The sequence below is a fragment of the Delphinus delphis genome, chromosome 7 (assembly GCF_949987515.2).
Source record: "Delphinus delphis chromosome 7, mDelDel1.2, whole genome shotgun sequence".
In the NCBI taxonomy this organism is placed as follows: Eukaryota; Metazoa; Chordata; class Mammalia; order Artiodactyla; family Delphinidae; genus Delphinus; species Delphinus delphis.
The window spans coordinates 60,271,731-60,295,814 of NC_082689.1; the positions used below are offsets into that span (position 1 = coordinate 60,271,731).

The 24,084-nt window shown below is 43.4% G+C and overlaps 1 protein-coding gene across 4 annotated transcripts in view; it reads right to left on the reverse strand.

The window, feature by feature from the left end:
• The window catches only part of ITGA6 (integrin subunit alpha 6), a 342,334-nt gene that overhangs the window by 216,601 nt on the left and 101,649 nt on the right, over nucleotides 1-24,084 (reverse strand). Inside the window, exon 1 of one of the 4 annotated variants that reach the window (XR_009520155.1) lies at nucleotides 16,514-16,560. The exons of the other annotated variants lie outside the window; for them this stretch is intronic. The gene's annotated coding sequence lies outside the window, so the exon portion shown is untranslated. Of the gene's footprint in view, nucleotides 1-16,513; nucleotides 16,561-24,084 lie in introns of those variants that run through there. 4 annotated transcript variants of the gene reach the window in all.

Here is a 24,084-nt window from a genome sequence, read left to right on the forward strand (position 1 = left end):
CCACATCCTTAGTAACCGTGGCGGTTCCAGGCTTTCTGGCCCAAGTCATCAGCCATTGAAATCCAGGAGTTATTTAATTAAACTGGTTTCAAGTTACATGCTCTTATAAAACTGAGGGGAAATTAAACCTGCCGGCCTATTGTCTGTGCTGTAAACAACCACTTCTTTCTCGGTGAAATTTCTCCCAGGTCTTGCGTCCCACTACTGAGTGGGAGTAGAGGAGTAGCTGAAGTATTGGTTTTACCAAATGAGGTTTAAAAGATCTCTGCTTTCTGAGTGTCTTGTTCCCAGTCACTCTGCACTCTCATAGGCTGAATCTTTTTGCAAGAGCCCCACATTACCTTTCTTCTGAGTATTTCTTCAGTGTATCAGGGGGACAAGACAGCACAGAAGGGCGTCTCCTGTCTTCAGTTTCTGTCTTTGCCTTCAGCTTTCTGATGGTAAACTGCCAAACGTGCCAAGAAACTTGACTTCAGAAAGGGAAACACAAGCAAGGGAAACATACACAAGGTAGGTTTGCCCTCTTTTTCTCTCTTTTTTAAACTTAGACATATGGATAAGAGCTGAAAATGACTCTGGAGAAGAATGTTTTCTCCATGCTAAATGCCTGAAATCCCAGCTAGCCCTGTGTAGCTGGATGATGCTTCCAGATCTTTGAGAGGGTCAGTGCAGGTGTTATAAAAATCCCTCTCATGTAGAATTCCTTAGTCTTCTGACAGCCAGTATGTGTACAGGGAGAGGGCACACGCCCCTTAGGGACAGTCTTGGAGCATGTTGCTCCCCCGGCAGATTCACAGGGTGTAGAGGGTACCCAGAGGGGGCTGAAGATCCCTGTCAACTTCCTGTGAACCCCTGCCACCACTGCTGCATGGGGTATGACATCACTAGGGGAGAAGTGGGAACAGGGAACTGGGGTTTAAGTACCATCTCCCCTGCTTACTCTAAGCAACACTGAATACACACCTGGACCTCTCTGTACCTCAGTTTAAATACCTGTAAAATGGGACCAATGATATCTGCCATGCAATATGGAAAGGTCTTTGTAAATGACAAAGCATTATTATTCATAAAAGTAGTAACATTAAGAAGACCATAAGGACTCTTCTCTGATTTGTCCTAAGCTGCTACATCTACAACATTTAAGGGGAAATTTTCTGAAGGTAAATTTCATTATTGTTGTCATCACTGTCACCTTCCTTAGTCAAACACTGAAAGTAGACTTGGTACCAGATGAAATAGTCATCAACATCATCCCTAAAAGAACAGTTGGTCAGATATTTCAGACATCCAAACAGCCCCACCCCCGCCCATCAGAACCCTCAGCTGTGTCACATTCCTCCACTTAGGCTCCCTTCAGACCACATAGCACCTTCGGGTAATTTTAAATTTCAACCCACTGCCTCGCGCTATCTGGGCTGCACACTAGAGCAGCCTGGTTCCTGTCTGGTGAACCACATTGAAACCAAGGGAGTAAAAGCTAATGTAATTGGTTGAAGTCATTTCCAGAAATATACTGTGGGGGACATATCAAGAAGGTATCTGGGTTCTAAACAGGAAATCATAATAATTAGAACTAATGTAGCATCCAAATTACTTTAAGGAAAACAATTGTTACAAAATCAAATTCACCGATACAGACTCACCAAGCTCCTTGTTAGAAATTGAAAGAGGCTTGCTTTTTTATTACATGCCTTTATTCCAGTAAATTCCTTGCTCATTCTAGAATGAATCTTAATTATTCACAATCCCTATAGTTCATGAAATAACACCATTATAATTATACCAAACCTGAAATACAGCTTGACCCACGATGTGGGGCAAATGGGGTGCATTAACACACAGTCGCACATGAAACGTGTAGGCAGCCTCAGAATTACGGCAAATTTAAATTGGTGCCAGAGAAAGAAAATACATTTGCCTTTTTTTAAATCATCTTTATTGGAGTATAATTGCTTTACAATGTTGTGTTTGTTTCTGCTGTATAACAAAGTGAATCAGCTATACATATACATATATCCCCATATCCCCTCCCTCTTGCGTCTCCCTCTCACCCTCCCTATCCCACCCCTCTAGGTGGTCACAAAGCACCGAGCTGATCTCCCTGTGCTATGCGGCTGCTTCCCACTAGCTATCTGTTTTACATTTGGTAGTGTATATATGTCCATGCCACTCTCTCACTTCGTACCAGCTTACCCTTCCCCATCCTGGTGTCCTCAAGTCCATTCTCTGTGTCTGTGTCTTTATTCCTGTCTTGCCCCTAGGTTCTTCAGAACCTTTTTTTTTTTTTTTTTTTTTAGATTCCATATATATGTGTTAGCATACGGTATTTGTTTTTCTCTTTCTGACTTACTTCACTCTGTATGACAGACTCTAGGTCCATCCACCTCACTACAAATAATTCAGTTTCATTTCTTTTTATGGCTGAGTAATATTCCATTGTATATATGTGCCACATCTTCTTTATCCATTCATCTGTCGATGGACATTTAGGTTGCTTTCATGTCCTGGCTACTGTAAATAGAGCTAAATGAACATTGTGGTACATGACTCTTTTTGAATTATGGTTTTCTCAGGGTATATGCCCAGTAGTGGGATTGATGGGTCATATGGTAGTTCTATTTTTAGTTTTTTAAGGAACCTCCATACTGTTCTCCATAGTGGCTGTATCAATTTACATTCCCATAGAAATGGGCTTCCCGGACCCCTACTGTGTCAGTACTCCACACCTTAATCCTTTATATATAAATACCTCTGAGGTGTAGAAAGTCAGATAGGATGCCCAGGAGCACTAACACACAATGAACAGTGGAATCTTTTTTCTTTTTGCAGGAAGTGACAACAAGAAAACAATCTAGAAAATGTGGGCAAAATGGAGGAAAGGAAAGAGCAAAACATAAGATGAAGAAGGAAGTGGAAAGGAAAATAAAACACAAGGGCTTTCACTGTGTCCTGACTCTGGGCTTGAGCTCAGATTTTCTTTCACATGCCCTTCAAGAAGATGGAGGGGCAGCATCAGGGCTGATACCAGGGAAAATTCTCCTTTACTCTGCACAGTCAGGTGTCTTTAATACATTGTAGCCATTTTTTTTCCTGTTTCTTAGGGCTGGGCTTTCTTTGTTAGAGATTGGCTCGCGGTGAGTACACTATTATCGACCACTGACAAAGTAACAGGACATCATCTGTCCCTGGGCACTTGCTGGTTACCTATCAATCACTTTTTATTGACTCTGAGCTAAGATCTATGAATTCAAAAACTGCAATTTAAAATTTTATAGGCAAACTAATGGTCTATCAACTTATACAAAGCTGATTCTTCACTAATGCACTTGAAGAGCATAGTCCCCTCCATTGACAGAGCCCTGTTTTTTGGGTTTTCACTAAGGGGAGGAAGGAAGGAACACTTACTGAACCCCTGGTGTGTGTGCCAGGCACTGTGTAGGATGCTTTACATGTATCAGATGGAATCTAAGTTGCCACCAACTGTAACATAGCCATTATTTCATGTGCCACCAGAAAAGCAAAATCACTACCAATTAATTGAAGGATGCCATCCAGGCTGTATTTATTGCGAAGCTAAGGAAACTTAATAAGTCTCAAGGCCCTGCATTTGCACAGACCCTCCCAAGGTTCCGAGAGGGACCCCAGTAGTGTATTCACATGGCCACATATTTTTATAAAATTTGAAAAAGGTATTTTAGCTGCAATCAGACCACTGTCTCTTCGCACTCTGACTTCCCCTCTGCCATACTTCCCCCTGTGTTGGCTGGCACTGGAGTGGCCATGGGCAATTTGGGGATCTTCTTAAAGGGAAAGTTGACTTGGGGATACATTTAGTCTGGGTTCAGTGGGATGTGTGCATGTGGTCGCAGTCACATTCGTGCAGTCAAGTCATTGCTGGTCATTCTGGTGCAGCAACAGTGTCCACCTCTTCTACCCTCCACACCGTCAGCTCTCCTGCGGTGAGACCCTCAGTGCAGGGCTCCAGGTTGTATCGAGTGTCAACATGTCCCACCATGCTCACCAGAGGTATATGGCACGAGTAGTGGGAAAAAACAAGGTTTGAAGTATATGAAGCCAAAAACTAGCCCGTGGAAAATTCTTCCAAATCTTATAGCTCCCATATGAAAGAAACTTCATAGAGGTTTCCCCAAATTTGACAATCCTAAAAATTTATCTGACATTACCTAAAATAAGTGGTGAAGCTGGAAAACACTTCTCTAAAATATCTATAGTAAAAAATAATTCTCCATCAACCACAGAGAAGGAAGACTGAGTAGCCTACCTATTTGCTCTATAGAAAATGACATAACAAAATCACTGTTATACAACCGAAAAAATGTAGGACAAAGAGGTATTATAGAGGCGTGTCAGGCAGTTAATTAATAAATATTACGGTGTTTTTTGTGGATTTTAAGGTGTTCGTGATTTATTTCAGCTTTTTTAAATTTATAATTTGTTGTGATTCCTTTCTCATCTAAACAAATATTCACATTTTACCTAATTTTGCATTCATCATTTTTTTAAAGTTCCCCAAATAATATAAGTTTCAGCCCCATAAAACCTGGATCCACCCCTGGATACCATCCCAATTTCAGGGAACTTTTTAATTTGAGGGAGGGGAGGGGAGGAATATGTGTTTTAGAATTGATGAAATATATAGTGTGTATTATTTCATTTAATTCCACATAACAACACTATGAGGTAGGTATTATCACACTCATTTCACAGATGAGGAAACTGGGCTCAGGAAGTTGAGAAATTTGCCCAGAACTAAGCAGGGTTAATTCTGTTGTCATGGTTTCACCAGCAACGTTCAAACCTTGAAGCCACAAAATAAGGCCTGTGTGTGTTTGGGTTGAATCACTTTTTGCAGAGCCTCAAAGCTCCCCTGTCTCCACTGAGTCAGTAAGATTCAGAGGCAGGTTTAGAACAAGACTTTTTTACTCTGAAACCCAAAGTCTTGCCACCACGCTGCACCACAGCCTCTTTGGAAAAGAACTGCTATCAGCCACTTCCTCCCTATAGAAATCCACATTTCCTGCTACCCGTCCAAAGTATTTCATTTCACCCTTATGTGTAATTATGTAATTAAAAGTCTTTGTCGTATGTTCAAAAGTTTTAGGAATTCAACAAAGGACCAGTCCCCAAACTCTGCTCCTAACCCCTGTCCCCACAACCAGACCTAACCCAGAGAAGACACCCCTTTGGGTTAAGACATTGAAGTCCCCTTCCTTTCAAAATGTACGTGTCTACCTGGAAGCAGAAACTCAACAAGGAAGCTATTCTTCCTTATTAAGTTAACAAGAACATATTATTCAAAAGCACTAACATGGCAGGATTCCTGTGAGGAAGGCAGAGTGTTGGTCCTGGCAGACTTTTCTTTGTTTATGGAGGTGAGGTCCTGAATAGCCAGGGGCAGCAGTGCTGTGGTCATTTTCATTTCTATTCTACCTAGCCTGTTGCAGTTAATAAAAACCAACTGATTATTTCCTGGTTCAAAGCTCCTCTTGGCCATTAAGCCAGCACCACCAAGTCCAGTACTTCAGGGGATGACATGCAAGGAGGCCTACTACCACTGCTACATTTGGGACTGTCCATCATCAAAGATATCATCATGGACCACCAGCCTGAGCTTCCTGTCTCCCTTTCCCATGAGTTATGGGAAGCCAAGGTTTAGAGCAGGAGTTTAATGTGGGTCCTTGAGCCTCCTTGAAATTACACACCAAGCTGTTGCAGAAGTAATGTGAGACAGCATTTCTTCAGGGAAGAGCCCATAGCTTTCGTCAGATGCTAAAGGGATCTATGATCCCACCTGCCAAACGATTAAGAATCACTGCTTTAAGAGAAAAGCACTGAAATAAAAGTTAGTACAGGTCTCAGGGAGCTGTTCGTACCAAAAACATAGTCAAACTGTTTTTTTTTTTGACCACAAGAACACTCTTTTTTTAAAAAAGAAGATGCATCTGTATGTATGTGATGAAGAAAGGGTTTATTATATTTAACTGGTTTATAATGTTTTTAATTTATTAAATCATCAGTTAAGAATTTCTGATTATTATTAAATCATGAAAATAATGACAAGATTGACTTCTTTAAAATGTTTGTATTATAATACTAGAGGAGTTATCAATCTTCCACTTTTAAAGTACTGGACCATTTTACTTTGAATAATACAACTTAGCAAGAATTCCATTTTTGGCCATAAGTCAGACTACTAAACAGAAAATATTGAGCTGCGTAGAAGTCACCCTACCCCCGTTTCATTTTGACCTTCTTCTCTGCAGCTATTTTTTAAATATATTTGCTGTGTTTAGAAATACATTATTTATTACTTGAACTAAAGCAGTAATTTGTTTCTGTTAATATAAAAAAGTTCTGCCAACTCAACCAGCTTCCTGAATCAACAAAAATCATGATATCATTAAGGGTTACTTTAAAAAAAGAAAGCAGCTTTTCTTAAGAAAGAGCTTGTTCGACCTTTGTCTTGCTTCCTTGATCCACCTTCCTCTGACATACAAAATACTTTCATCTCATATTTCTGTCCCTGCAGGTCCTTCCAGTCCTTGTCCCATCACCCCACAGAAAAACCTAATTTTGGATTCTGAATCAGGCCTTTCCAGTTTGTAACTTTGAGAGAAAAGACCTACAACTGGCTTGAGAAAGACTGTAAACTGGAGTGCCATATCCTTCAGACAGGGATGTTTGTTCAGCGTTGGTCACACAGACATCCAAACCCATGCATTAGCTCCTTCAGCACCGCCCCTTGAAAAGGGTTTGTTAAACTTACTGCAAATAAAGGAGGTAGTAATTCTTTTCATTTCTTAAATGTTTGGCTTTGGAGTTTGGTTGTTTGGAATTCGGAGTTTGGTTGGTTGTTTTTTCTCTCCCATTTCTGCAAAGGACATTGAATCTCTCTGTCCCTCTCCAATCCTACTGACCACAGCAAAGCAAACATCTGGTGATGTGAGAGCAGGTAAGTCCAAAATCCTTGACATCATTCCTACACCTGGAGAATGTCCCACCTTAGGAGTGCTCACCTCCTCTCAGTAGATGCCAAAAAATTCACTTTCCTTGCTTCTCTTGCAGCTAAGGCCTCATCCACATGATCCAAACTCTGCCAGTCAGATGTTCTTACACAAGGCTTCATTCAAAAATGAGCCACAGGAAGAGGCCGACTGTGCAGAATCCACTTCCTAGAAAAGGTGGTAGTGGGTGTCTAGCTCTCATGGGCAACAGCGGCATGAGCTGTGCTGTGGAGTCTAGACCTGGTGGCAGTAGCGGAGGCCCTCTGCTGATTCCACCCGAGGCATGGCTGGTCTAAGCAGCGTTCTGGCTTCCTGACCTCCAAGCCTGACTCTCTGACCCGCCTGGAGATTTTGAGAGTGTCTTAATATCCTTTAATAAAGTCCTTTTCTGCTTAAACTGTGGTGAGTGGGTTCTGTTGTTGGTAACAAAGATCCTTGAGAGATACAATGCCCATGGAGCCCTACATGGCCTCCAGGCAGCCTGCTTCTCCTGTTCCATCTGGCAGCTGTTCCCCCCTCTCACAGGGCCTTTGTCCCCCTCCCCCAATGGGTTAACTTCCTTCCTGCCTCAGGCCTCCATGCCAGCTAGGAATGCTCTGTCCCTGCTCTAACCCTGGCTCCCTCCAAAACTCAAAGCACAGCTCAAAACTGACGAGGTTAAGTCCCCCCTCACACACAGCCTCCTGGCCTCCATACTTGCCCTTCATGGTCCTTATCACAACTGAAATTAAGTACTTAGTTGGTTAATTAGTTTTTCTTCCCAAACAGACTGTACAAATTATAACAATAACTAACATTTATTGAGCTCTTTCCAAATACTGGGAAGCCGTCTAAGCAGTTGACATGGATTATTTCATTTAATCTTACTGCAACTCTGGGGAAGGTATTATTGTAACACCCATTTTACAAATGGAGGATCTGAGGCCAGGAAATCTGACTCCAGATCACACTCTTAATCCCATCTGTGGTCTCCATAAGTGGGTGCCTGCCCCCGCAGAAGTTGTACAAGATAAGCCACCGGCGGGTGGAAAGAAAATATTAGAACGTATCTCTCTATATATGTATATATTTATTTATCTCATCCTAATTATCTTATTTTGTATGTCCATTTTATAATGTACATATTTCATGATGTACATAATAAGCAATACATTACATAATTTATGAATAAATGAAAACAGCATAGATAGGCTCAATTTTCTTCCTATAGGGACTTGCAGTGACTCAAATTTGGAGACCACGGCTCCCAGCTGTGTGAAAGTAGAACTCCTGCTCACCAGTTTACCTCCAGCAGCCAGCACAGTGCCTAACACGCAGTAGATACCCAATAAATATGTGTTGACTGAACAGTTGTCCCTCTTATGGTGACAACACCCAGCACTAACTAGGAAGAAAGTCCCAATGTCCCATCTATAAGTTCAGGTTCCCAATATTTTTGCATCTGTGAAGACTTCCTTGCTCGCTCCTGCTACGATTCTGCATCTGAGACCAGCTGTGCTCAGCCACGCTGCGGGATTGTCCATTCCCCTCAGAGACTCACTTTCTGTTGCGCCAGAGGCGGCAGCAGTACCTGGGGCAGCCCGTGGTTTCTTGGATTGTTTGCACTGACCTACTGTCACTGACAGTAAAGCCTGGGTGGAGACTGGAGTGCAAGGGGCAGCTCGGGCCGTGCAACGTCACCTGCAGAAAGTCTGCGCACTCGAGCTCCTCTTTCTGCCTCTGCCGCCCTCCCACTCAGACTAATTTGAGCTCCTCCTTTCCCTGCAGTTACAAAGGTTCCTGGGGGCTTGGGGCATGGAGGGGGGTCATGCCTGAGCAGGGAAGAAAGGGAACAGGACAACAGGAATTTTATCAAAGAGGGAGAGGGACCGACAACTTGAGAACATGGCCCTTCTTCCTTCTCTGACAAAGGGCTGGTGAAAATGGGATGTCACTGGACAAATTCTTGCTAAATTAAAAACAAACTAAAACCACCATCTAATGTGTGTGAAAAGATGAAACTGGCCAACCCACGTGGGCGTGGATTTCCCACAGGGCTCTTGAAAGCACTGCTTTGAACACAGGCTCAGACCCTATAAATGTTATTCTTCAGTCATTTTTGGAATTCCGCATCAGTTGAATTGTTTTTAGATAGGTTTGTGGGTTGTTTCTTCTCTCAAAATCTAAGAAATGGGAGGCTGGGTGGCGAGTAGGGGTAGCACAGAGGGTCCTGCAGAAACATCAGACCTAGCCACCAACGGACATCAGGGTTGGAGGTCCCCAGGTCAGAGGAGGTGAGGCAGTGAAGAGGCCAACAGCTATATTTGCAGTCACAGGTGCGGCCCTGCCCAGGGCAGCCCCACAGGGTCAGCTGACCTGTGAACATCATTCCTGGAGCTAATGGCAAGCCACAGACCAGGTTCCCACTGGCCACCCAGGAGTTGACTTTCAGTCTTGAATTTCCAGCACCTTCAGCACTGCCCATGGGGATGCAAACAGCAGATAATCTTCCTCTATTGTGCTGCCTCCTTTAGAAAGGAAACGGCGGAACTGCCGCAGAGTGGAGCTGGGTGTCTACAAAGGCCACTCCTGCGGCTGCATCCCTCCTGTATGTTCGAAAACAAACGAGTTACTCCTTCCAAGTCTTCTGTGCAGAGACAACTATGAAGCCGGCCTTCGCCACAAGGCCGCCTGCCAGACTCTTTTGGAGCGCATTTCTCATTTATTTAAAGCACATGAAATGTGCTGGAAACCTTCAACACATTTTAAAAGATATCTCAAAAAAATTTTCATGAAATACATTTTAAAGATATTTTCTCCACAAATATGTATTCAGTATGCAGAGTCATCAATTCAGCAATCATTTAGTCAGAGCTTGTATGTGCCAGGCAATTATGCTGAGAATGTTCAACGCAAAAAGCATTTACACACACACACACACACACACGTGTGTGTGTGTCTACAAACGGATACCTGTAAAATTTGAATTAAAATATTAGCCATCTAATCTTGACATCAAATAAATTAATTGCTTAACACCCAAGCTGATGGTAGGAAAATGCCTGTTCCTATTATTGTCTAGCTGGCGGTCTCACTCAAGTGCATTCCCTTGAATCACTTTGGGAGCCTTTTAGAAGCACAAATGCCAAGGCCACACCTCAAACTCACTAAATCAGAATTTCTGAGAATGGGTCCCAAGAATATGTCCTTTGAAAATGTTCCCAAGCAATTCTGAAGTTTTCCCCTTGTTCAGAGCCACTGATCTAGATGATCTTAACAGTAGCTGAACAACTTGAGATTCACATTACCTGGTTACTAGTAGCAAGCTCAAAACCAAATTTTTTTTATCATTTGTAAGTAATCGTCATTAACTGTGACCACATTAAACGAGCAGGGGCTATATGGCAGGGTGGGGGGTAGTTTCAGCTAAAGGCAGATGCAAAGCATGACAGACCCCATGACTAAGATGTCCCGAACAAAACAGGACCAGGAGCCCAGGTATGACACTAGGGAAGAGGAAGGCAGAGAAATGACATCTAGCACTTAAGTAAATGCCCCAGAAATAAAATCCACCCCAGACACCAAGAGAGTGGCACGGAGAAACACAGACCATGTCCAAACCTTACTAACTAGAAAGAGGGTCTATATTCCATCATTGGCTCAAGGCCCAGTTGGACCGACCTAATTAATGGCATCCCCTAGTAGCTGGTAGTAGGCAAATAGGGGCCACCATTCCCCACACTAAAAAATTGGGAGAAAAACAAAGGAATGTTATTAGTGTCAGGGAAACCCGTTTATTTAAAGAGGTTCATTTTCACACAAGAAAAGGGTGAATAATAACGAATGTTTTCAAGAATTTTCTATGAGAACTGTTCTAAGTGCCTCAAACAAATGAACCCAATACTATTAGATACCTACTATTATCAGAAGCCCTCAGGTCGGGTCTCAATTAAAGCAGTTTCAGAAAGCCAGGTTTAAAAACCTTGTTTCATCGATAAGATTGTCTGTGTTTCTGCTCTGGTGGTGTGCCCCTGACCTTCAGTACATTGACTTCCGGACATTCCAGCCATGCCACGGGTCAGTGCTATATGTGCTCGGGCCAGTGTGAACAAAGGAGGAGCATCCCCATTAAGCATGATCATGGCCATGATTACTAGCAAAGGACTCTAAAGCAACGCTCTCCAACAATCAGAATGCGAGCCACAAATGTAAGCCACATACATAATGTTTACACATTTTCTAGTAGCCACATTAAAATAAGTAAAGGGTGAAGTTAAGGGGCTTCCCTGGTGGCGCAGTGGTTCAGACTCCGCCTGCTGATGCAGGGGACACGGGTTCGTGCCCCGGTCTGGGAAGATCCCACATGCCGTGGAGCGGCTGGGCCCGTGAGCCATGGCCACTGAGCCTGCGCGTCCGGAGCCTGTCCTCCGCAACGGGAGAGGCCACAACGGTGAGAGGGCCGCGTACCGCAAAAAAAAAAAAAGGGTGAAGTTAATCTTAATATATTTCGTTTAGCCCAATACATCTAAAATATTATCACCTTAATATACCCATATGAAAAAATTATTGATGAGATATTTTACATTTTTTATGTTAAATCTTTGAATTCCAGTGTACATATTATATATATCTCAATTTGAACTATCTACTATTTCTTTAACTTCCTTGAGTAATTGGGAATAACTGGCGAATATAAATTTCAGGTGCTCAAGAACGACATGTGGCCAGTGGCTTCCATACTGGACATCTCTAGAGGAATGTCAAGGTCAGCTGCAGGGGAGGGGTCAATACCCAAATCACCTCTCAGTGCTAACTTCAGAGGATGTAAGCTTTTTTTTGTTTTTTAAATAACAGCCACTTTTCCTTATACTTTCATCCTTAGAGGATAGAAATCTATCATCCCTGGCTTGGATGTCTTCCTTTTTCAACATGAAAATTATTTGGGATAATTCCTTTACATTTTAGGAGTCTCTTATGCAGAAACTTTTTTTTTTACTGGCCAAAGCTAGTCCCATCAGGACTTCCTTGTTTGAGCCTTTGGAATTTGGTGACTAAGAGTCTGTCAACCCTTCCTGGGCCCTTGGGTTATCTCTGACTTGCTCTATAGCCCTCTAATGAGGGCTTCGAGCTGTTCCATGAAGAGGCCCAATCTTTCAAGGACCCAAGGTGATAATAATACAGTTGCTTTTGTACATCCCAAAGCCCCTTTGGTCTCAGTGTCTGCCTTTCTCTGCAGTTGTCCTCAGTCTCTCCTGCTGTGCAGGGACCAGGGCAGCACTCAGCAGTCCCACTGCAGATGGTACATGTTTAGTGCAGAGAGCACGTTTGGGGTTTGTACCTGTTTCAACCATGCCTACCTTTTTCATGTCCCCTTCCTTTTTTTTTTTAACTATTAATATACCTTGATAAGGAAATTACCTTCCAAAAGTACCCAGGATCCTTCTCCATTGGCCTTTTTACTTTTGAAAAACAAATTCTTTGAGAAGACAGATCAGAATTCCAAAACCTCAAGCTTCAACAAGGAGTGGCCAGTCTGACAGTTACTACCATGTACGAACTCGTCTAATATTTTTAAAATCCTAAAATGTAATTTGGGTGACTAATATCCCCTGGGATAGGCCAGACACTTGGTTTCTTCCAACCCCACCCAAATTCCCAAGTGGATCTCAAAAGCATGCTGTAGGAAAGCCTGTTCTGTTTGTTTTTAATGTACCAATACCTTCAAAGCTGAAGTTATGTAATCAAGGAAATATTTCCCTCCTACTACACTAGCTGACCATGGCACAGAGGCCTTGGAAGGACAGCTGACGTGGGGCTTGATGTTTCAGTTAGTCATGGACAGCCATGGTCTGTGAAGAAAGCAAGCCCGACCTTCTGGTGCAACACCATAACCAGGGAGGGATGTGACTGTCAAAAAGAAAAGAAGGAGGGCTTCCCTGGTGGCGCAGTGGTTGAGAGTCCGCCTGCCGATGCAGGGTTCGTGCCCCGGTCCGGGAGGATCCCACCTGCCGCGGAGCGGCTGGGCCCGTGAGCCATGGCCGCTGAGCCTGCGCGTCCGGAGCCTGTGCTCCGCAGCGGGAGAGGCCACAACAGTGAGAGGCCCGCGTACCGCAAAAAAAAAAAAAAAAAAGAAAAGAAAAGAAGGAGAGGATAGATGAAAAAGAGAGAAAAATGGGAGTATGTGAGGAGGCCTCAGCTGGCTGGGGGAGGGGAAACAATCTCTGTGGAGCGACAGGATTTACACCATGGGAAACATGGAAGGCAGGCCTTGGAGCCTTCCTTCAGGATGTGGGTTTGCTCCCTGCAGGATGCCCTTTCTCGTTAACGTCTTTAAAACGTTCAGTATGAGAAAGACTAAGAGAAGCTGGAAAGGGGAGAGGGGAAATCGGCTATTCCTCATCAGATCTCACCTCTTCAAACAATGCTCGGTGCCACCAAGGGCTCAGCAACTAGATGTTTTCTTCCTGCTCTCGGGGCCTGGGCTTCCTTCTCTCCCCACCCTCTGTGGGTCTCAAGATTTTAATTAGAGGTGGAGATTTTGCAGCTGTCTGGAAAGCAAGTCAGGCATTTTTTTTTCTGGTTCTTTTAAATCCTGGGATTTTCCATCATTCACCATCAAATGAATTTCTAAGGAGTTCCTTGCTAATCCCTGTCTAGGTGATACTAGACACACACACACACACACACACACACACACACACAATCACAGTATAGATTCTGGTTGGAGCACACAGCAGGCAATACACTATTGACAGTAGAAATACTGAAATCTTTTGTTGAAAGGGGAGGACATTTCCTGGGCGTTTTCATGTGTTGAGCAGACAAGAAGCAAGGGAAGCAGTTGTTGATGGTGACTAGCAAGCTGGCATCCACGGTGGTGCTTGTGGCTGCCCCATCCTTAAACCACCCTGGGAGGAACGACTGTTCTGTTCCATCTGACTCATGATTGGGGCAATTATTTGAGTAGCTTAGAGGTCCTGGGGCCTGTCATCCAAGGGGGACTGCAATAAAAGTGTTGGTGGGGGGAAAAGGCAAATACTGTATCACAAAGCTTAGAGGCTCTATTTCCAGTCAAGAAGTCCTTCTAGCTTTTACCTTTCAGAAACTATCAGCTGTTAGTTGGTAGGAGCTTGATTTTTTTTTTTAAATTGATGTTGCCATGCCAACATTATTTCTTTTATTTTTTAATTTTTATTTATTTATTTATTTTGGCTCAGTTGTGTCTTCGTGGCTGCACGTGGGCTTTCTCTAGTTGCGGCGAGCAGGGGCTACTCTTCATTGTGGTGCGTGGGCTGCTGATTGTGGTGGCTTCTCTTATTGCAGAGCATGGGCTCTAGGCGCGAGGGCTTCAGTAGTTGCAGCACACAGGCTCAGCAGTTGCAGCTCAGGGGCTCTAGAGCGCAGGCTCAGTAGTTGTGGCGCACGGGCTTAGTTGCTCTGCGGCATGTGGGATCTTCCTGGATCAGGGCTTGAACCTGTGTCCCCTGCACTGGCAGGAGGATTCCCAACCACTGCGCCACCAGGGAAGTCCCACCTGATTATTTTAAAACAATTTATTTGGCATATTAAACTCCCGACCTAAGAAGATCACTGACATAGTTTATGGTTTTTACAATTTTTAAAAGTCCCATGCAAAAACGGCCTCTTCAATCCAAGGTTTGCAGTGGTATTTCAATACGGGCCATCAATATATCAGGACAAAACTATAATTCAAAAAGATACATGCACCCCTACTCTCATAGCAGCACTATTTACAACAGCCAAGACTTGGAAGCAACCTAAATGTCCATCGACAGATGAATGGATAAAGAAGATGTGGTACATATGTACAATAGAATATTACTCAGCCATAAAATAGAATGAAATAATGTCATTTGCCATAACATGGATGGACCTAGAGATTATCATACTAAGTGAAGCAAGTCAGACAAAGATGAATATATTATATCACTTAAATGTGGAATCTAAAATACGGCATAAGTGAACTGCCACAAAACAAAAACAGACTCACAGACATAGAGAACAGACTTGTGGTTCCCAAGGCGGAGGTGTGGTGGGGAGGGATGGACTGGGAGTTTGGGATTAGCAGATACAAACTGTTATACATATAGAATGGATAAACAACAAGGTCCTACTGTATAGCACATGGAACTATATTCAATATCCTGTAATAAATGCTAATGGAAAAAAATATGTATAACTGAATCACTTTGCTGTACAGCAGAAACTAACACAACATTGTAAATCAACTACACTTCAATAAAATAAATTAAAAAAAAATTTTTTAAATAAATTAAATTTAATTAATAAAAATAGGCCATCAACTGATAAACGGATTTTTTAAATATGGTCATCCATACAATGAATGTTATTCAGTCATAAAAAGGAATGAAGTACTGATACATGCAACAACATGGATGAAGCTTGGAAACATCATGCGAAGTGAAAGAAGCCACAAAAGGCCATCTGTTGTATGATTCCATCCCTATGAGAAGTCCAAAATAGGCACATCCGTGGAGACAGAGAGCAGATTCATGGTTATCAGGGATGAGGGAGAGAGGAGAATAAGGAGGGAACGTTAATGCATACAAGGTTTTCTCTGGGGTGATGAAAATGTTTTTGAACTAGATAGTACTGATAGTTGCACTACATTGTGAATATAATAAATATTATTAATGGTAAATTTTATGTTACATGAATTTTACCACACTTTTTTTTAAAAAAGAGCCTGAGTTAAAAAAAAAAAAAAAAAAGAAGCCATACTGGTGACAGATGGTAACTAGATTTATCGTAGTGGTTATTTTGTAATGTATAGAAATATCAAATCGCTATGTTGTGCACCAGGAGCTAACATAGGGCTGCAGGTCAGTTATACATCAAAGCAAACAAATAAACTCATTGAAAAAGAGATCAGATTTGTGGTTACCAGAAGCAGAGAATGGGGGGAGGGAGAACTGGATGAAGGTGATCAAAGGTACAAACTTCTAGTTATAAGATAAATAAGTATTCGGGATGTCATGTACAACATGATAAATATAATTATCACTGTGTGTTATTTATGAAAGTTGTTAAGAGAGGAAATCCTAAGAGTTCTCACCACAAGGAAAAAAATTTTTTTCTATTTTTTTAATTTTCTATCCATGAGATGATGGATGTCCACTGAACATTGTGGTGATTATTTCATAATGTATTTAAGTCAAATCATGATGCTGTACACCTGAAACTTATACAGTGCTGAATGTCAATTACATCTCAATAAAACTGGAAAATACATACGTACGTACGTACATACGAACACCCTTCCAGGGAGCATACCTGAATCCTTGGAAAAAAACAAAGAAAAAGAAGGCATACTAACCAACCTCTTTAGCAGAGGCCTTCATACCCTTGAGTTCAGCCTTGTTAAAACCTTTCCTGAGTTAATCAACCACCAATTTTTCCCACTCAGCCCCATAAGGGAACAATTCGATTAGGCAGGCCAACGCCAGACAGCTACTATGTACACGGACCTTGGTCTGTCTTAATCATCAAAATGCTGCTGTCTCAGGGCAAGCCCCTCACAGCTTCTCACACAGGTGATGGAAAGCAGTCGCACGGAGATTTTCTTCAAACCAGGGAACAACCGAGAGATTCATTTCACACTGGGAATTTTCCTTCACTGAAACACAAAGGTGGTTCAAGGATCTGAGTCTGATTGCATGACCCCTTTCGTGTAAATAAAAAGGCACATGTAAGCATGGACATGGGTCTGGCAGTGTACACATAAATGTTTTTCAGGATAGAAACAGAAACTTGTCAACAGTATCACCTCAGGGAAACCGACTGGGCCAGGAGAACTTCATTTGTGATTGTGTATTGTCTAAACCCATTTAAATTCTCCAATCATGTAATTATATGACTTTTATAATATATATATTTCTATATTTATATTTGCATGTAAATATAGGTAATACATAAATATAATATTAAAAATGCCAGCCGAGTCACTTGACTCTATTAACTGGATCTTGTAAATTTAACCATTAGAAAATAGCCAACTGAATCCAAATTGAGAGATATTCTGCAAAACAACTTACTTGGACAGTTCAAAAATGTCAATGTCATAAAGAACGGGGGTAGGTGGGGGAACGTTGAGGAACTGCTCCAGATGAAAGGAAGCTAGAGACCTGACAATGAATGCAGTGTACATGCTATTTACATGCTGTGTTCATCTGATCGATTACCTAACCTCTCTATGCCTCAGTTTTTCCATCCCTAAAATGGGGTGATAATAATCATTATCACTCCATAGGGTTGTTTGCAGAGTTAATAAGATTGTGCATGCAAGTGCCCAGCACACAGAAAGTACTCCATAAATGAGAGTGTAATTATTTCTTAAAAAATCTGTTGTTTTGAAGGGTCTGACTCTAATGGATGAAAATCAGAGATCATTTTAAGAAGTCACCTAAATTGTAGAAAAAGGGTTACTTAGTGAGGGATTTAATTTTTCCTGAACAATTTACTATGAGCAAAATCTTTGAAAAATGATACTTGTAACGGGCAAACTTACTACAGAATGACACTTCCAAGGTTTATTATTCCTAGTATTTAAATACTTATCTCTTCAATTTTAACACAAAGCTAATCATTAATATTATCGTATTCTACAAGTAATTATTTTAAAAGCTTTTGCTGTAATAGCTGAAACCAACTTGGCTATTCCCGGTACTGAAGAAGGTAAAAGTGTTTATTTATTTTTTTTTTTAGGACTGACATGAAAGAGACTGATTTTTGATGCCAAGAAATCACTTAGCATTCATGTGACTTCAACTTCACGGCATCTTGGAATATGTTTATCCTTGATCAAAATTCCTCCTGGGGCAAAATGCCAATACCTTCTCCTCTCTACTACGTTCCCTAACAAAACCCAAAGAGAAATCAAAGGCAAGGTCATGACCCATGACTCAGCCATGCCGGCAAACACTTTGGGATATCATGAACTACCATGATCTGTAACCACTTCGAGTCCATTTCTTCTGGGCACCTCTTGCCTGGTAGATAATACTGTACCTAGCTTTCCAGGAGAGAAACTGAGGTGCAGAAGTGGAATGAAAAGGCTGAGATCCAGATATCCATTAGGATAAAAGCACTGAAGTCCCCACGGTTGGGTCCCAGTGCCCAACATTCATTGTATGAAGTATGAAAGGTTGGTAAGGGAGGGTACCTACTTTCAAAACAGCCTCTTAATTTGCCAGGGGTTGCGGGGCCGGGAGGGTGGCGGTATTTTTTACCATTAGCCCTAAGTTCAGCACAAATGAAGATAAATAATTTTTTATTTTTAGAATGTTACGTAATAAACTTTTAGGGAAATCTTTATTTCTATAAGATTGACTGTGAGTCTAACCATAGAAAAGTGCTAGACGCTATTTTCAGCACTTTACAAATATTAACTAATTCAAACCTTATAATGGCCTTATTATTACCCCCTTTTACAGACGAGGAAACTAGGCATGAAGAGTAAAATAACTTGCCAGAAGTCATGGACTGACCCCTAAAACACATTGTTAAGTAAACTGTAGAATACTATATAGATCCCATTTCTATGAGAAAAAAAAAAATCTTTAACGTGTGTGTGTGATGTAAATGCAAAGAAAGAGGCCTACCTAGACAAACACACTTCAATCACCGCTGGTGATTATTTCTGGAGTGGGAGCAGTGGGGTCGGAAGATAAGGAAGACTTTCATATTCTGCTTTTTTTACTTCTCTATCATTTGCATATTTTATAAGGAGGCTATTTCGGCATTAACATTCATAATTTTTTTACCTTAGAAAAATCAAATAAAGAGCCATATCTAAAAGCAACCACAGAAATGAGCTTATCCTTCCTTTAAGGCACATAAAACTCCGTGTGTGATTTACTGTTGCAGTAATCGCCACGAAAATTTTTAAACAAGTCTTTATTGCACACCTGCCAGGCCGCGCGCTGGGTGCTGTTGTGTATTTCATCTCACTTGATCTTCACCAAATCCTCTTAAGGGATAGATTCAAGTTTTATTGCAAAAATTTTTTAAAGTATTTAGGGGCACTTGGGTTATTAAAATGGAGTCATTTATGTGACACAATGTAGCACTGTTCTCATTTATCTTTTACCATTTCATCCCCCTAAAATATGGCGAAATAGGAAGCTCAAGAGATTATTATTCCCAGTTTATACACGTGGAATCTAAAGCTCTGGAAGAATAAATAACTCAGTCAAGATACAGTGAATTACAAGTGAACACTATAAACAAGAGCGAGGTCTCCTGGTTCTCGACCTCGTGTTCTGGCCACCAGAGTGTAGCCCAACTGGCCCAGTCACGTCTGCCACCTTATTGCCAACACTCCTTCATAGAGTGACTGGATCTGAGCTCTTAGTGACCACCTAACCAGTGGCCCTCAAGCCTGGCTACACAATAGAATCACCTGGAGAGCTTTTAAAATATATCAATGCCTGGGGCTCATCCCAGACCAATTAACTCAGAACCCATATGGGTAGGGTTCAAACATGTGTATTTTGTAAACACTCTTCAGTGATTCTAAGTGAGAACTGAGAACCAACCTTAGGAGGCAAATAGGCTCACCTGAAATGCTAATTCCAATTCACTGAAAGAGGTGCAAGAGGGCAGTGTGGGAAGGGCTCTGAGTGGGTGTCTGGGCTCGGGGAGAGTGCTGTGAGTAGTGAGTGGTGTCTGCTGTGGACGCGGGAGGGGTAGGCAGTGCGTGAGCTGTGTGCCGGCCAGTCCTGATCTAGAAGGAAACCGAGGCCGGAAGGTTTAAGTGATTTACCATAGTAACCAAAGGAGCTAGTGGCAGAGCCCAGTCTAAGCCCGGGTCCAGCTCAGCCCTCCATGTCTTTACATAACTGAGTAGCTCCCAAACGAATTCACAACAACCAGGAAGATGTCAGACCAGCCCTGGGATTAACCGGACCATGGCACCCATGACGCACCCGCCGTCTTGTGTGCCTACACCCAGCATCGCTCCCATCACTGTGTGAAGAGGCCCCTGAAACAGGCACAGCCCACAGCGGCCAGCAGGCACCAGGCACTTCCAGTACCAACTGCTCTCACTGCTGCCACCATCCAGGTTGAACTTAAAGAGAGAAGTAATGCTGGGCCTGGAGTTGCGAGCTGTGGCCACAGCTTCCCTTTATTACCAAGCCACAGGAAAGGCCGCCCAGGAACGCGCCTGCCTGCCCCAGGCACATTTCTCTGGCAGTATCCAAATCACTGCCTGTCTTAGAAGCCTGTGGGGGAGGTGACTTGTGTGTGTGTGTGTGTGTGTGTGTGTGTGTGTGTGTGTGTGCGCGCGCGCGCGCGCGTGCGACTCAGGCATTTGTCATAAATGCCCCATGAGTCACCCACTTCCTGACCAACACACTGTGGAGACAACTTCAGGATGCACAAAAGCACAGGAAAAGAGCCTCTTGGCGCGGAGCAGGTTACATGTTTTCGGGAAACTGGTTACTTTTAATATAAATACACACACACAGCCCCCAAGCTAAAACGCAACGCATTTAGTGTCTCTTCGTTGAGATAATTCTGTCCACAGCCGTTTCTTTTATTGTGGCAAAATATACGTTACATAAAACTTCCCATTCTAGCCATTTTTAAGCATACAGTTCAGTGGCATTACGTGCGTTCACAGTGTTGTACAACCACCATCTCCAGAACTTCTTCATCTCCCCGAAGTGAACCTCTGTACTCCGTAGACAGTAACTCTCCACTCTCTCCTCCCACCCAGCTCTGGTATCCACCAATTTACTTTCTGCCTCTAGGAATCTGACTACACTATCTGCACGTAATGTTTTTTTTTTTTTTTTGCGGTACGCGGGCCTCTCACTGTTGTGGCCTCTCCCGTTGCGGAGCACAGGCTCCGGACGCGCAGGCTCAGCGGCCATGGCTCACGGGCGCAGCCGCTCCGCGGCATGTGGGATCTTCCCAGACCGGGGCACGAACCCGTGTCCCCTACATTGGCAGGCGGACTCTCAACCACTGCGCCACCAGGGAAGCCCTGCCCATAATGTTTTACTTCATGAATCATTTATCACTTCATTGTTATCATTTTTAACGGAAAAAATGGGTAATGCTCTGGCTTCTTGACGTCTATTTCTTTTAAGGATTCCCTAAATATAAATAGAAATGATTCTCTTGAGTTCCTATTCGAATTGGCTAGCAGAGGATGGAGAGATGGAGAAGCAGGGACGACCGGAGTCGGGGGAAGGGGGGTCCAACTGAGCAAAGAAGTGAGCTTCAGAGCACCAAACCCAACACATTCTGGTTGCTCATACAAAGAGACACCAAAATGCCACAATTAAGTGCTTTCCCCAGGTGGGCAGCAGTGGCTCTGAAAGGCAGCCAGCATGTGAGACACTTCAGTGCGTGAGCCGCACAGGGCTCCCTACCTTAGCAGTTTTTCTGGGAAACCCATAAAAGAAAAGCAGAGCAAGCAATGAGCATCGATGTCTTTGACCCACACAGTTAAATGGTTGTTAATAACTCTGTTTCACAATGCATCTGCAGACCAGCTCTGGCTCTGTACACCTCTGCAGGAAGGCGGAGGCCGTGCCCAAGAGGACCGCAGCTGCTTCCACTCGCTGTCCCAGGGGAACCTCACAAAGCACACTTCTTGCCCCTGGTCACTGGTTTCAGGGCTGGTGTGGACAGCCCCCCAGTACATAGGCTTGGGAGAATCAGAAACAGGTTCACTTCCAAGAAGTCCTGTGGAAGGTTTAGTCTAAGCAACGGTTCCTAGCCTGGGGTCTAGAAACACCCCACCCCACGGCCACCATGACCCAAAGAAGAAAGTCGAGAATCTCGGGATTTGTGAATATTTCCCACTCAGACCATAAACCAACCCCAACGAATGTTGTAAGGAATACAAAGACTTACGCAAAGTGTAATCCCTTCCTTCAAGAAGCTCACCTCTGGTTAGGAGACTCAGAGCCTCCATGGAGGTGAGACTGCCTACTGGATGCCTTCCTCCCCGGAGGAAGGCGCTAACAGAGCTGGGTGCCTCTGGAAGAAAGGTTTCTGGAGGAAGTTGAGACCTGGGACTCTCAGAGGCCAGTTCTTTAAAGAGATGTGGTCGTTTTGGTGTACAGTCACGTCTGTTTTTTAAGTTTCTGATCTTCGATCTCTTCGAAACACGACTTGACCATGGGCTGCCCAGACCCTGACGTGCTGGTCAGTGAGAGGAGACCCACCCTCCTCCAACCTATCCCTGAGGGGGACCGAGGTAGCCCAGCACTGCCAACTTCTAGAGGACCAGAGGCAGCATCAGAGACCTCGCCTGCTGATTCACTTCCACACCTTGTTGAGCTCCTCCCACAGAACAATCCGCAGCTCACACCGAATCCCCCCACCCCAGCATCCTAAAGCAGCTACAGGGGAAATTAATGGTTTCCCCCAGAGCCTTTTATTTATACAAATGTAAACCCCCTAGAAATACCCTCCCAGATGTGTAGACCTCTTCTTGCTGTTGTTTTTCTCCTGTTGCTTAGAATGAAAGAATGAGGATGACACAAAAATAAACCCCTTTAGTACTACAGAAGAGTGAGAGTCCGGTGGCAAATTGCAGACAGTGATTAAGTGAATACAGGCATGGTATTAGGACACACACCGCAGCCTGTCACCTTTTCAAAATTAAACATGATCACGTCCCACACACGCTTACATCAGCCCCCTCCATAAAACGCTTGAATGGCTCCCCACTGCTCTTAGGACAAAGGCAAAGTTCCTCAGTGGAGCATACAGGGCTTGCCTGTCTGTCCCTGGTGCCTCTCTAGCCTCATCTCACATCCTTCTCTCTCCGCCCCACAGGCACGCTGCCCCCGCTTCAGTGCTGCAGGTGGATTGCGCTCCCTCTAGCCTGAGAACTTTTATGCGTGCTATTCCTGCCTAGAATACCGTTCCTGCTCAGCCCTTCATCGAGTTGAAGCCCTAGCATTCTCTAGACCTCAACACAAACTTCGCTTGCTCAGAGCAACAGTCCCTGAGCCTCGCGTCTCCCCGTTATTCTCTCTCTAGCCCTGCCATTACACCCCTTTTCTTCATGTGCTAAATGAGACTATCACTTCTCCTGTCACTTTCAGATTTCCTGTGAATACTAAGGGAGAAATAGTATAGGATGGCAGATACAGAATAGATGTATCTATCCAACTTTCTAGTGTGCCTTCCCATACCACAGAGCCTGCAAGGCTAAAACCTAGTTTCCAGACTCCCTTGCAGCGATGTCTTTGCAAAGGACTTGAATTTACAAAGTTAAGAAGGCATGCGGTATGCATTCTGCTAGCACAGATCACAAGTGGAGCTGGAGCCAATATTTCTGATCTCCAAATTACAATGAATTATATTCTTAGAGCCAACATTTCTGGGACTGGCTTCCTAATTGTGGCAGAAGTAGATGTTCTCTGGGTAGGCCAGTTCTGGGATCCAGCTCTGGGAGACACTCATGGAAGGCCAGCCCGAAGCCTGCAACTCGTAAGCGCCTGATGATCTATATTAACGCCCTTTCTGCTTAAACTTCTAAAGTGGTTGCTGTCACCTGCACTGACCCCTGTTCAGTGATATATATGAGAAAGAGCTTCTGGAACTGTAAACTTCTATGGAAATGTGAGCTACGGTTACTCATCACGGTGCAGAGCTGCCATCTGGAAAGGGGCCATGGGAATAGCCATCAGTCACGGAATGTGCGGTTTCAGGATGACTCACACTCTTGGAACAGTCTCCCCAGTGCCAACAGCCATTTTAAACCAGAATCCTCACCTGAAACATGGAGGTGTCTCTAAGTGTCATTTTGGGATCCAGCTTCTCTTCTGTAGTCTTGTTTTTCCCTATCTGGAAAACAGGAACAGTGTGGAGTTTGCAGCGTGCGGCACTTGGGGAGGGCTTGCTAGAGTTGATCATCTCCTAAAGCGTCTCCTGGAAGGGCTGACATTCCTGTATCAGAGTTGATCATCTCCTAAAGCGTATCCTGGAAGCGCTGACATTCCTGTATCAGGTGGAAAGCGCATGAGTCATTCTCAATGGCTCATACATACCTCCCTCACTTTGGCAAGTC